General features: G+C 43.0%; 1 protein-coding gene across 6 annotated transcripts in view; it reads right to left on the bottom strand.

The window, feature by feature from the left end:
- The window catches only part of SEMA5A (semaphorin 5A), a 505234-nt gene that overhangs the window by 451180 nt on the left and 41184 nt on the right, over window positions 1-12870 (bottom strand). The window contains exon 1 of one of the 6 annotated variants that reach the window (XM_059916093.1): window positions 10481-10527. The exons of the other annotated variants lie outside the window; for them this stretch is intronic. The gene's annotated coding sequence lies outside the window, so the exon portion shown is untranslated. Of the gene's footprint in view, window positions 1-10480; window positions 10528-12870 lie in introns of those variants that run through there. 6 annotated transcript variants of the gene reach the window in all.

A 12870-nucleotide genomic window follows, 5' to 3' on the forward strand; every position in this document is an offset into this window, starting at 1 on the left:
AAAAATAGAATACAAAGTGGGCAAAAGAAAGCATCCAAAAGCTACATCAGTAATTGGAAGAGTTCAGGAACATGACGTAGACATTGGCGCTGCCCTCTCAATATCCCTTTTCTCCTTCCCCCCAACTCAGTCATCCCTACTCAACAGTCCTGGGGCAGCCACGTGCCCACCTCCCCCTCCCTTGCCATCAGGGTGACCCTGGATGGTTCCAGGCCACTGGGAGGCCAGCAGGAGGCACTGGGGGGAACTTTGGGAAGCTCTTTAAGAGGAGGAAGAACCGGCTGCCCTGCCCCTCTTCCTGCTGGAATACAGGCTCTCAGCTGGAGGGGGGCAGCCTTCTTGCACCCTCGAAGTGCCAGGCATGAAGACAAAAGCCACACACCAAGGATGGCTGAGGGAGGGAGAGAGGAGCCTGGGTCTCAAAAGGCTCTGGACATGCAGCGTGCTACATGAGAAAAACACAGGGCTTAGTTGGCTAATCTGCAATAAATCAAGTTTGCAGATACATGTGGCTGAACATTTTCCAAACTGTTACAAAAGGGGAAACGTAAAAAGCTCTTGAATCTACCTGCAGAAAAGGTAACTTGTTCAATTTCTAGATTGTTCTGCAGTAATTCCCAAACATAAGATGGAATTCAGGTATGTACACTGTTTTCATGGCATAAGGACAATACTGAAAACAATCAAAGCTACCGCAGAAACCAAAACAGACAAACATCTAATCATGAGCATTCTGAGCAAACTCACTCTCTGCCCTTAGAAGAGGTACAAACTATGTATAAAATATTACACAACACAGGGAATAAAGCCAATATTTTATAAGTCAAGTGTAACCTTTAAAAATTTTGAATCAGTATATCGTACACCTGTAACTTATACAGTACATCACCTATGCTTCAATTTAAAAAATTTTTTTAAATAAATTTATGTATTTGTTTTTATTTTTGGCTGTGTTGGGTCTTCGTTGCTGTGCACGTGCTTTCTCTATTTGCGGCGAGCAGGGGCTACTCTTCGGTGCGGTGTGCGGGCCTCTCACTGTCATGGCTTCTCTTATTGCAGAGCACGGGCTCTAGGTGCCCGCACTTCAGTAGTTGTGGCACACAGGCTCAGTAGTTGTGGTGCACAGGCTTAGTTGCTCTGCGACATGTGGGATCTTCCCGGACCAGGGATCGAACCTGTGTCCCCTGCATTGGCAGGCGGATTCTTAACCACTGCGCCATCAGGGAAGCCCTAAAAATTTTTTTAAAGATTTCATTTTTTAAATAAAAATGGCAATACTGCAGAGGCATCTGAAGGATCTTTGTTAAGAACTGAGAAAAAAACTGATGGGCACATACTGCATAGCACAGGTTACTCTACTTAATGCACTGTGGTGTCCTAAACGGGAGGGTAATGCAGAAAGGGAGGGGGGATATATGTATGTGTATGGCTGATTCATTTTGCTGTGCAGTAGAGGCTAACACAACATTGTAAAGCAACTATACTCCAACGAAAATAAATAAATAAATAATTTTGAAAAAGAACACATCTCTGGATGCAGCACGGATAGTTTTTCCTGGAGGGTAGAGTTCACCGCTCCGTAGCACTTAACACGGAGGCCAGGAAACATTTCCATGCATAATTGGCCTTTAAATAACAGCAGAAGCGGCTACCGATCTGCAACGCAGGCCAAGCTGTGCTTACACTTGAGGACTCATTCTCATCGATACGTGTGCATATCACAGGCACCAGGTGGCCCAGGGTAAGAATGCCTGGCTGTGCCAGCAGGTTCCTGAGCACACGTGACTGAAGAAACTGAGACATGCACGTGGTGGCCAGGCCGACAGGACGGACAGCAAACCGCACGCCAGAAATAGCAGAGCGCTAGCCTGGACTCCCTTCCAATCGTGCCCGAGCATCTGGACACATCCTGCATCTCAGGCTTACAGAGTTTCCACGGGCTTCCTTGAGTGTCAGCCAGCCTCCTCCTGTGCAAGGAAACACGTGCTGAGCTTGCCACCTGGCGCGCTCCTAGCCAAACCAGAGCGCGAGGTCCTGGCGGGAGGGCCCGGCACTGCAACCCCCAACTTCAAGGAGAGGAGGAAGTTCAGTCTGAAATCCATCAGGGACAAGCTGCCTGGGAAAACAGAGGCAACCCTGTCATGAAACACCCTTCCCAGAGGGAAGGGGGAGGAAAGAGGAAAGAGAAGCGAAGTTTGGGAAGGCAAGCATGGGGAATCAACAGGGTTCGTTCCGTTCTCTGATTTCCTGGATATTTCCACAAAGGGACACTGGAACGCTAAGCCCCGACTCAACCAGTACTGCAAAGTTTTCCTCCAGAGAAGACGTCTTCTTGATCATCTTGCACCGTGCTCTGCACATGGTACGTGCCCAAATAATGACAGTACAGAGAATGTGTGAATCCCTGGAATAGAGCTGTCAGTACAGGAAACAGAGCCTCTGGCCTCTCCCACGTTTAAACAAACAAAAAAGAGATGAGGAGGAAAGAGAGTATTTAAAACATTTTTATAATCCCACCCACTTGCAGGACTAGGTGTGCGTAAGAGGGGGGACTTCTGATCTCCACACCCCATGGGGAAGAGACTTCCTAACACCGTGCCGGGTGCCCTGCTGGAGGAGAGCAGCTCTTTCCTCCACAGGAACACAGAGCGTGACCTAAGGCAGAAGGGAGGGCTTCAGCTGAGGAGGAGAGGCTGAAAGAGCCCCAGGACCCCAGCACACGTTATTCCTTGGACATTCACAGCAGGCTGATGCAGAAAGCCTTCTATACCTGAGAGCCGCTGTCCTCCGAGGCTATGTATTTCCATGAAAAACTCCCAGTAAGTGGATTTCAGAGCCAAACACAGAAGGCAGGTGTCACAATACCCACGTCCATTCCATTACTATATACATTGAACAGACTGTCCATGTCCTGGGGCTACCCTCAAATGTTCTGAAACGCACATGGGGACCAGCTATGTGCATTTCAAACCACATACTAAAGTTATGTATGTTAAAAAATTTTAAAATAAACACTTCCAACAGAGGACAGCTTGTAATGGATAAAAGTCAGCACAGGGGCCCTACTCCTAGATGACATCACTCTTGACTAAGGATAGAGGAGTTCACTGCCCGACGCTGGGGAAAATATACAACTGCTTGTTGCAATGGGATAAAGATTGAGTCATTAATTTCTTTCAAACCCAACACTTGGTATCATTTGAGACAGGAAGTGTCCAGATGCCTGGCACAGAGAAAGTGCTCAGTAAATGACAGTTGACGTTAACTATGACTCTTAAAGGATGTTAACCAGTTACAGATGATGAACTGTGATCTTCTCCATGTTAATGTTATTAAGCCAAGAAAATACAAATGTTTATTTTTATAGTTTCCACAAAAGACAATGTTAATGCTTTCAAATACAGTACTCATTTTACAAATGTTGGAGCATCTACTGTTTTCCAGAAATTTCTGCCAGCCCCAGAGATGCACAGGGAGCCAGACAAAATCCCCATTCTCACAGAGGACGGCTGCATGCCAGGGGACAGAGAATAAACCAATAAATACATAGATATATGATGTAATGGTGGGTTATCACTGCTAAGAACAACAAAGTATGATGAGGGACAGCGAGTGATGATGGGTAGGACCACAGATGGAGCAGTGAGTGGAGCTGCCCCAGAACAGGTGATAGTGGGGCAGAACCCTTCCTGAAGGAAGGCAGGAGACATTGCACTCCCTGGCAGCTCAGGGACGAGCATGTGGGTGAGCGTGGCTAGAGGATGGGTGCAAGGGAGAAGGCAGTGAATGAGGACAGAAAGGGGCCAAGGGCCAGGCCATGTGAAGCTCTGTCATTGGTGAGTCCTGAGCAGAGACGCCATATTGCTACTGATGACATCAGTGGATTACATCATGGTGCCAACCGAATGCTGAGGGGCAATTCATTAGGTTTCTTCTTTATCCCATCGTCATTTTTCAGTCTGTCACCTCCTCCAAATGCTTGGACGTTCCCCTCTGTTTTCATAATCCCCTATGCTTGGTCTAGCAAACAGCTTGATGTCCAGTCATCTTTGGCATTACAGTAACTGCATTTTTCATGGAAATCAAAGTTCATCACCTAGTAATTTCTCCTGACCAAAAATTGCAACAAAATTCAGACTGCTGAAGAACTAAAAGTCTAATTTAGCTTCGCTATATTTCTTCTATCTGGGCAGAAATATAAAATAACTTGTGGGGGAAAAAAGAGTTCTGAAAACATCTAGTATTACTATAATAATGACTGAGCAATTTCACATGGAGGGGACTAAGGATGAGATGCCCAATTTCCTCCTCCTATCCTGGATCTAGCTCTTATTTTAATAGTTCACAGAAGGTAAATGCATCTTTCAACAGAGAGCCCATTTGGGCTTAGTTTACCCAATGAAGAAATCCATTTAGTAGAATTTTTTAAATTCTATTTCACATGTCTCTGACTCACACTTTCAAATCACAACCTCACTTCATCAGTGACTTTCACTAATTACCAGTGGGAGCTCTCAGATACAGCTTCACTGCCAGGGGAACAGGAGACAGTCTGTAAGATAGACGGCAACCTCATCTTCCCCTTGGGGACGGGTCCACAGCTTGTCAGAACTTTTTGATGACATGGTGGAGGCAGTTAACTCTCCTTTAGTCCATTTGACTTCCCTGAAGCAGTGGGAGGAGAGCTGCTTAATCACCCTCTTCCAGAAAGTAGAGCAGCCAGAGAGCCAGTGCCTGTACCCAACTAATCCCAGTCCTTGAGGCCTGAGGACCTGGAGAGGCAGAGCCCATGACACCCAGCACACCTCCACTGGCATCTTTTCCCGAGAGGAAGAGCAGATTCTTAAAGCTAAGACGGTGATCTCTTTTCTAACTGCTGCAAGGAGAGACAGCGTGGGCTTGAGAATGGGGAGCATGATTTTTCTCCATCGTTTTTCACTTCCAGGTTTAGAATTTCAGAGATTAATGATAAGAATAGTCTCAAAGTGAGCAATCAGAAATTTATCCGGGTAGATTAATGTCACACGAGCAGCCCTTCTCCACATTCACCAAGAACACAGCCAAATGAAATATGCCCCAAAAAGCACCTTGGGCCACCGAGGTGGGTCCTCAACCCCGTGGGAAACTTTCAAGTATAATTAAATTAACATATCCACCCGGACTTCCCTGGTGGCACAGTGTTTAAGAATCTGCCTGCCAATGCAGGGGGAATGGGTTCAAGCCCTGGTCCGGGAAGATCCCACATGCCGCGAAGCAACTAAGCCAGTGTACCACAACTACTGAGCCTGCGCTCTAGAGCCCGCGAGCCACAACTAATGACCCCGCGTGCCACAACTACTGAAGCCCAGGTGCTTAGAGCCCGTGCTCCACAACAAGAGAAGCCACCGCAATGAGAAGTCCACTCAACACAACGAAGAGTAGCCCCCGCTCGCCGCAGCTAGAGAAAGCCCGCGCACAGCAACCAAGACCCAATGCAGCCAAAAATAATAAATTAATTAATTAATTAATTAATTTAAGGAAAAAAAAACCATATCCACCCAGAATAATTTATATGATGGCTGCAGACAGCTGAAAGAAGAGAATTCAGGCTTCCTCTTGCAATCATTTAAAGATTAATTTAGCATTAGACAGGGGCCAATTTAATTGAAAAGCTTAATTTTATATTAGCTGTAATGGGGACACTCTTTTATCAGGCTACATGTATTAATTTCATACCATTAGTTAGGAGTTGCTAAAATTACCTGACTTCTTAGTTTGTTCATGTCTCCATTTAACTGCTATAAAATGTATTCATACTCACTTAAGGTTCCAAGTTTGTTAAACAGATCTGATGTTTAACTCCCAAATTATTTTTTTAACCTAATACCAATATAAAAGGTCTCTTTTTAAAACTTTTGGGCTGCAAATAGCTATCATCAGACAATCTTATACATGGTCCAGTTTTTAGAGAGACAACTGCAGAGAATCCCATTTAAGGAGGAGGCATATGTGCTGGTGGGGAATCCCTGTGGGGCTTTGTTGCGCCCCTTACAAACTGTGGGCAAAGGTGGCAAGCAGACATGTTGAGAAGGTGATGAAATCCATCCAAAACAAAGTCTTTAAAAGCCAAGGCCAACAGGGAGCTTCTGGAGCATCAGGTTCCAGTTATGAGGTCTCAGAACACAACCAGCGTCAATTCCCAAGAGCGCACTACTATCCTGAAGACCTGTCTCCCACCTACACGCCATCCCAGGACCAGCATGTTTTTTTACTGGGGAGTACTCCACTGTAACTTCTCTGAAGCATGAGCTTGTGCCAAAAGAAGCTTGAAAATTAAATAATTACTGAGGATTTGTTTAAAGCTGGTCTTATTATAAGTTTGCTACAACCAATAATAACATGAAATGGGTGTCAATTCCTCGTAGAAAAACATCCGCTCTTGTTAGAAACAGGATGAAATTAGTGAGGTAGCAAAGGTGTTATTTTACTAGGAAAAAAATACTGTTAAGCAATGACATGGTTGTGTTCCGTCACAATTAGATCTAATTATGTTTATTGCCATAAAGGATAAAGGAGCACGTGCTTTGGAGAGACTGAGTTTTTAACCATCGCCCCAGACTATCAGGTCTTCAGGTTAAAACCATCCCAGAATATTTGGGGCAGATTTACATGTTAACTAGTTCCTTGGAGAGATGGGATATGAGCAGTCTTAGAAAGCAAATGCCATCTGGCGCAGTATGACTTCTCGCTAACCGTTTATGAGTGCCATCATCTTGTGGGAACACACATGCCTTAATCATCTTCTTCAGAATAAATCGGCTGTCTTGTCAAACTTGCTTTTCCATGCCTTCTACACAATATAGTTACAGATGCTTATTACTTTGTGCAGGATGTACTCCTGAGGTCTTTCCTTATTTCCTGGCTTCCATATTTGATGCACTATGGTGCACCTAAAGCCCGTGACATAAGTTCTCAGTCGGCCTTGGGGGGAAGGAAACAGACTCCTATAACTGCCATATGGTGCCCCGGGCAGGACCCAGTTTCCACCCTAGGAGTGTCCACCACAGAAAGCTGTTCTTCCAGCACAAAGGAAAACTTTAGAAAGACAGTGTGGGGAATTGTTTCTAGAACATGATCATAAAGCTATCATATCAACTGGAAAGAGATGAGTCCCTGCGAGTGGGTTGAGTCTTGAGAGCCAAATATTTGAATTCATTCCCCCTAAGTCCCACCAACAGCAAAAGCTCAGATGCCTTCTCTAGTTGCTCACCTTGGAACAGAGCAGCCCTTCTTCTAAGGATCAAGCAGGAGATCAGTGAGTGTCACCTCCCATCATGAAGGCCCCTCCTCTTACCACATCCACTAGTCACCAAATCCTGCGCATTGAGCCTCCTAAATTCCTGCTAAATGGACCATTTCCCTCTCACCCACTGTTACCTCTCCAATAAAAGCTGCCACCATATTGGGCACGGGCTATTGAAGAGGCTCCCAAACTGGTCTCCCCACCTCCAATCTTGCCTTCCTCCAATCCATTCTCCACCATGCAGAACAGATGGTTTGGAGAATCCCACAGATGCATGCCACTGACCATGGGACAGACGGTAGAGGGACAGACGCTGGATGGACATAACGTTTCCAGGTCTGCAGCGGCTCCAAGCTTTCTCGCACCCCAGCTCCCTCTGCCGCTCCTACCGCCCCACCTAGGTCCTCTCCTTCTCTGGGGTGTCTACATAATGGCCTCCTTTTTAAGGTCTTCCCTGCCACCTCCCCACTGCTATACACTCCGGAGCCTTCTCTATTTTCCTTTCAATAAACCTCCTCCCACTTCAGTGCAGTTACTCTGTGACTTTCCTATCTTCTTTGGCACAGTGGAAGTTCTGTGAGATTCTACTGCCATATCTGTCTTGTTCACTACTGTGTTCTTGGTACTTATTACAAAGTAAGAGCTTAAAGTTAAGGACAAATGTAAAGTGAATTATAATGAAGGACAAAGGTTCAAGACAGTCTCACTGGCAACCCTAGAGGATGCTTATCAGAAGCCTTGTGGGTGCGACAGTAAAAGCAGAGTATTTGACAATGAAATCATGCCTCCGAAAGAGAAGAGAGACCAAGTCATCTGCAACCATTGACCAATTCTGGACAAGCAGAAGGTATCGGGGTAGGTGCAAGGAGAAGCCCACTACCTCTCTCCAGAGCTGCATTACTAAAAGTGGAAGGCAGCTGACGATGGGGGCTGAGGACATGAGAAATGGATGGGGGGACAGGACTTGGGAAGTCCACTTTTACATTTCTTCCAAGACCCACTAAGCATCCATTGCCCAGCACTTAGTGGGCACTCAACAAAAAAATGTTGGATGAAAGGATATTGGTTCTGGAGCCCCAGAGTCCCTACAGTACTGTGGTGTCAGCCCATCCACATGGGCCCAGGGGGTTATCATTCTAATATTCTAAATTCTGTCAGCAGTCTCAGCGCTTCATCTTAATGCTTAGTTTCTGGGGAAGATGATATACAAATCAGCTCATTTCACTAGACAGTTTCTTTTCAAATGATTTCTTCCTTCATGCATAAAATATTTACTGAGAACCTACCACGTACCACTCACTCTTCTAGGAACTGGAGATATATTATTGAATAAGATAAGGTGCCTCCAATCATGGACCTTAGTGGAGAAGACAGAAGAAAAACAATATATAAACTAGAAAGCATATGATTTCAAATACTGATAAGAATGAGAACGTAAAAAAAGGCAAAGAAGCAGCAGCTCTCTCATGGGAATAGCCATCCTTTTTCAGATAAGATGTCCACAAAAGGACTCTCTGTGATAGGTCAGGGTGATAGGAAAAATTAACTTCATGGAATCTGGAAAAAACTTTGAAAGAAAAAGCTTTAAGACTGGAAGACATACCACTTTAGTCCCGTGGCTCCTGGCACAATCCTGAGCCCCAAACTCATACGCATTTACCCACTCAGTCTTCCACTCATTTACTATCTCATTTATTCCTTCAACAAAGGGTCCACTGAGGATTTACAGGCTGCCAGCACTCTGGCAGACAGTAATAATCTACTATAATAAATGTTTGTTGTTTGACTGGAAAAATTAAAGTGAACCTGATCATATAAAATCTCTAATATCTGACAAAATTTGACCTACAAAATGGCAATTTCATATGATTCAGAGGTGATGTTTTATTCCTAAATTAGTAAGCACGAACTATTGGGAGGTAAATAACACGTTTTAGAACCTGGATTTTTCAAGTTTTTTGTAAAAGCTCATTTATACATCATCACAAAATATTAGTATTTTTGGTTAGCAAAGGAGTCTCATCTCTGGGTGATGGGATACTTTTTAAGGGATCCTTTGTTAACCTTGTTCCATTTACAGTTATGGCTGAAATGAGTAAAACTGCATGTTCTTTAAAATTTTTTTTAATTTTATACTTCAGACCCTTGTCTCAAGTTAATGCAAAGTTAACAATATTTTACATGTACTGATATACAATAGAATTCCTTCCATTTACCTCCCAACAAGAACTTCAACCTAAAATTATCTTTCCAATCCCTCAGGTGAGAAATGTTTTAAAATATAATTTCAGATAGCTATTCAAGGAACTGAGTTAAACAAGTTTGGAAAATATTTTTGGTAACAACCATTACACACACTAAAAAAAAAAAAGAAAAAAAAAACCCTGCTACAATGGAATGAAATCCATTTATTGGAATTCATTTAATGGAATGAAGTCCATTCAGCCTATCACATCAATTCCAACAGACACATAATTGGAAGTTGCTGTTTAAGTCATTCAAATTTCAGTCCACATTCTGTGAGTTAGAAATATTCTGAATTCTTTCAGTAGCCATTAATGGCTCTTTAATTTATGAGCTCTTCCAAACCCTTATGGAGTTCAGGTACAGTGAGTAATTATAATAGATTCCTTAACTCTTGGGGTGATGAATTTTAGAGGTGTATTTCCCACTGTGCAACACAGTCCTTCCACAGCTAGGCAAGAGTGTATCGAATTCAAGAGATTCCATGATGTACTAATATAAGGAAGTTCCTCTAATCTACGTTATTCACGGTGATACAGAATTGGACTCTGTCCTGTTCTCAGTTCACTGTAAGTCGAGGCGATATATCCTTTTTACAATAGTCTAATCTTTTTATCTGGATGATTCAAGAGGCAACCACAACTACAAGGGTGAAAACTCTCTGACGTTGTAAGTACTTGTGAATATCATTCCAGATTCTCAGAATCCAAGAAAAGAGGCATCTCTGATATACCGGAGACACAACAGCCCTGATGAAAGAAACTGAGGGCACCAACTCTCTCGGAAGACCCCTCCATCCAACCTGCAGATGTTCCAGTCTGACTTGTCTGGTACCTACGTCCCAAATATACTCTCTAAAAACAAAGCTAAATTACCCTGTTAATAACCAGGAAACAAATGATTTGAGGGGAAATTATGATAAATAATAGTATGTAACACAAATGCAAACAATACCTTCCTCAGACAAAGTGTGACTTCTCGTCGCATCTGTTCTTCTTGCACAGACATCTCGTTCTCTCTTAGCCAGGAACGAACAATGGAGAATCTGGAAACATCCTTTACATAAGTTTGGGGATGAATGAAGGCAGAGGGGTATTCATCGGTCTTAGGTTCCTGACATCAAAAGTTAGAGGAAGTCACAACCGTGGCTCCCAGAAGAGAGAGGAGCTGAACTAGCCCAGGTCCACCTCCCAAGCTTCACTGCATGGGAGAAGACCCAACTCTTCTCACTTTCACCCCAAAAAGTAAACAAGTGTACAAAAAATTTACCTTCCTTCTACTTCAGCCATGTTCAAAACACCCTCACAATTAAGCATTTCTTTTTACATAAAATTATATTTTATGAAGTGTTTGCATGGACCTAATTTTTAGATCCTCCAAAGAATCCTAAGTAGGAAGCAAGGTGCAGACTGCTATTTTGCAAATGAAGAAACAGAGGTTCATGCCTTGAAGGGATTGTCTAGAAATATGTGGGTAGGAAATGATGACTCAAAAAGTAGAAACCCTGGTCTTCTCATTCATAACCTAGAGTTATTTCCTTTCTTTTTATTTTTTTAAATTACATGTTCATAGCAACTGAGCAATCTCAATGCACATGGAGTGGATTTAAAACGGAACCCTCATGTTCAATTCCACTGCTGTGGACAGTATTCTGGCACCAGGGACAGACCTCAAGAAGAACCTGGTCTCCTGCCAGCAGGAACACAGTGATGCATCTTGCTTCTCCTTTTAAGGCATTTTAAATTAATGCCTTAGATCCCATCTCTTTTCCACTCACAACCAAATCCTTTCAACAAAAGCGCCCATTTAGTTTAGCGGCAGATTATTTTTATCTATTTTTGAAAGTCACGTAAACTTAACCTGAACAAATATGTTCCTCTGCATGTTCTTCCTGAATTGCAGTCAAAGTTTTTCAGTAATTAAGCATTTTTTCTAGAGCATTGTGAACCAAATAGTGCTGTGTGCCAAAGCAAGAAAAGCATTAATGAAAACGGAAAATAAAATGAAGCCAAGTTCAAGTAGTAAGAACGTTCTGCCTTATTTCATCTAAACGAGATGCAGAAGAAAACTACGCAGAGTAAGGAAGAAAGTGCGTTCATGGTTGTCGATGTGAATTCTCCCACTAAAATCTTTTAGGAAAATAAATTTCCCATCTCAAGAACTTAAAAAAAAAAAATAACGGTCACATGGGTTTAAGGTGTGTTTTGGTAAATTTAAGAATATTTATGATTCATTCCTATAACATTATTAAGCTGGAGAATTTTACTATCTTTAGAGGGGAAAAAAATAATCCAGAGAGAATCTTATCTCTGCATCTCATCCAAGAAGGTATCAAATCCTCTAGATTTCATCAAGTTACTTAAAAAATTTGTTTTTCTTTCTAAAATGTGTTAAATCAATTTTTAAAATATATATATCCTAGAGAGTAGTCTTCCAGAAAACATCAGCCCCTAGGAACACATATTTGTTTGAGGGGGCTGGGCAGAGAGGGAGAAGAGGAGGGAAAGGTTGGGAAGAAAGAGAGTATCACATCCTCAGCAAAATTTACAGTCTCTGACTGTATTATGCCCTGGCAGTAGCAGCCCCTTGCACAAAGCAGATGGTACAGCACAGGGCTGTGCCATAAAGTGCCAAGAAACTAAAGAATCACTGATCCTGTCTACTTCCAAAGCCTTCCCAATCTATACCCCAGAGTCACCTTCTGAATTTTCGCATTTTAATTCTCCCCTTATTCCAATCACTATAGCTATTACAGTTTCACACAGCCTCCATTATACATTTGAAAATTAATTTTATTTTTTAAAAACTCAATGCCCTCAGATGCAATGCTTACTAATTAGATAGTAAAGTGACATATTAGTTTCCTATGTAAGAAATTACGATAAACTTGTGGTTCAAAACAACTTAAATTTATTCCCTTGCATTTCTGGAGGTCAGAAATCTGAAATGGGTTTCCCTGGGATGAAACCTAGACCTCGGCAGGGCCTCGCTGAACGCTCTAGACAGCAGCCGTTTCCTTGCCTTTTCCAGCTTCCAGCGCTGCACTCCTGTATCCCTTGGTTTCATCCCCTCCATCTTCAAAGCAACAACAGAGCATCTTCAAAGCTCTCTCTGCTCCATCTTTACATCCTCCTCCCCTCTGTCTGTAGCAAATATTCATCTGCTTCCCTTTTACAAGGACCCTTGCGATTACATTCAGAACTCACATGGATAATCAGGATAATCTCTCATCTCAAGGCCCTTAACTTAAGCACATCTGCCAAGTTCCTTTTGCCATGTAAGGTAACATTCAGAGGGTCCAGGGATTAGGAGGGGGACCTCTTTGGGGTCCACTATCCCACCTA

Source organism: Balaenoptera ricei, chromosome 3 (genome assembly GCF_028023285.1).
Source record: "Balaenoptera ricei isolate mBalRic1 chromosome 3, mBalRic1.hap2, whole genome shotgun sequence".
Classification (NCBI taxonomy): Eukaryota; Metazoa; Chordata; class Mammalia; order Artiodactyla; family Balaenopteridae; genus Balaenoptera; species Balaenoptera ricei.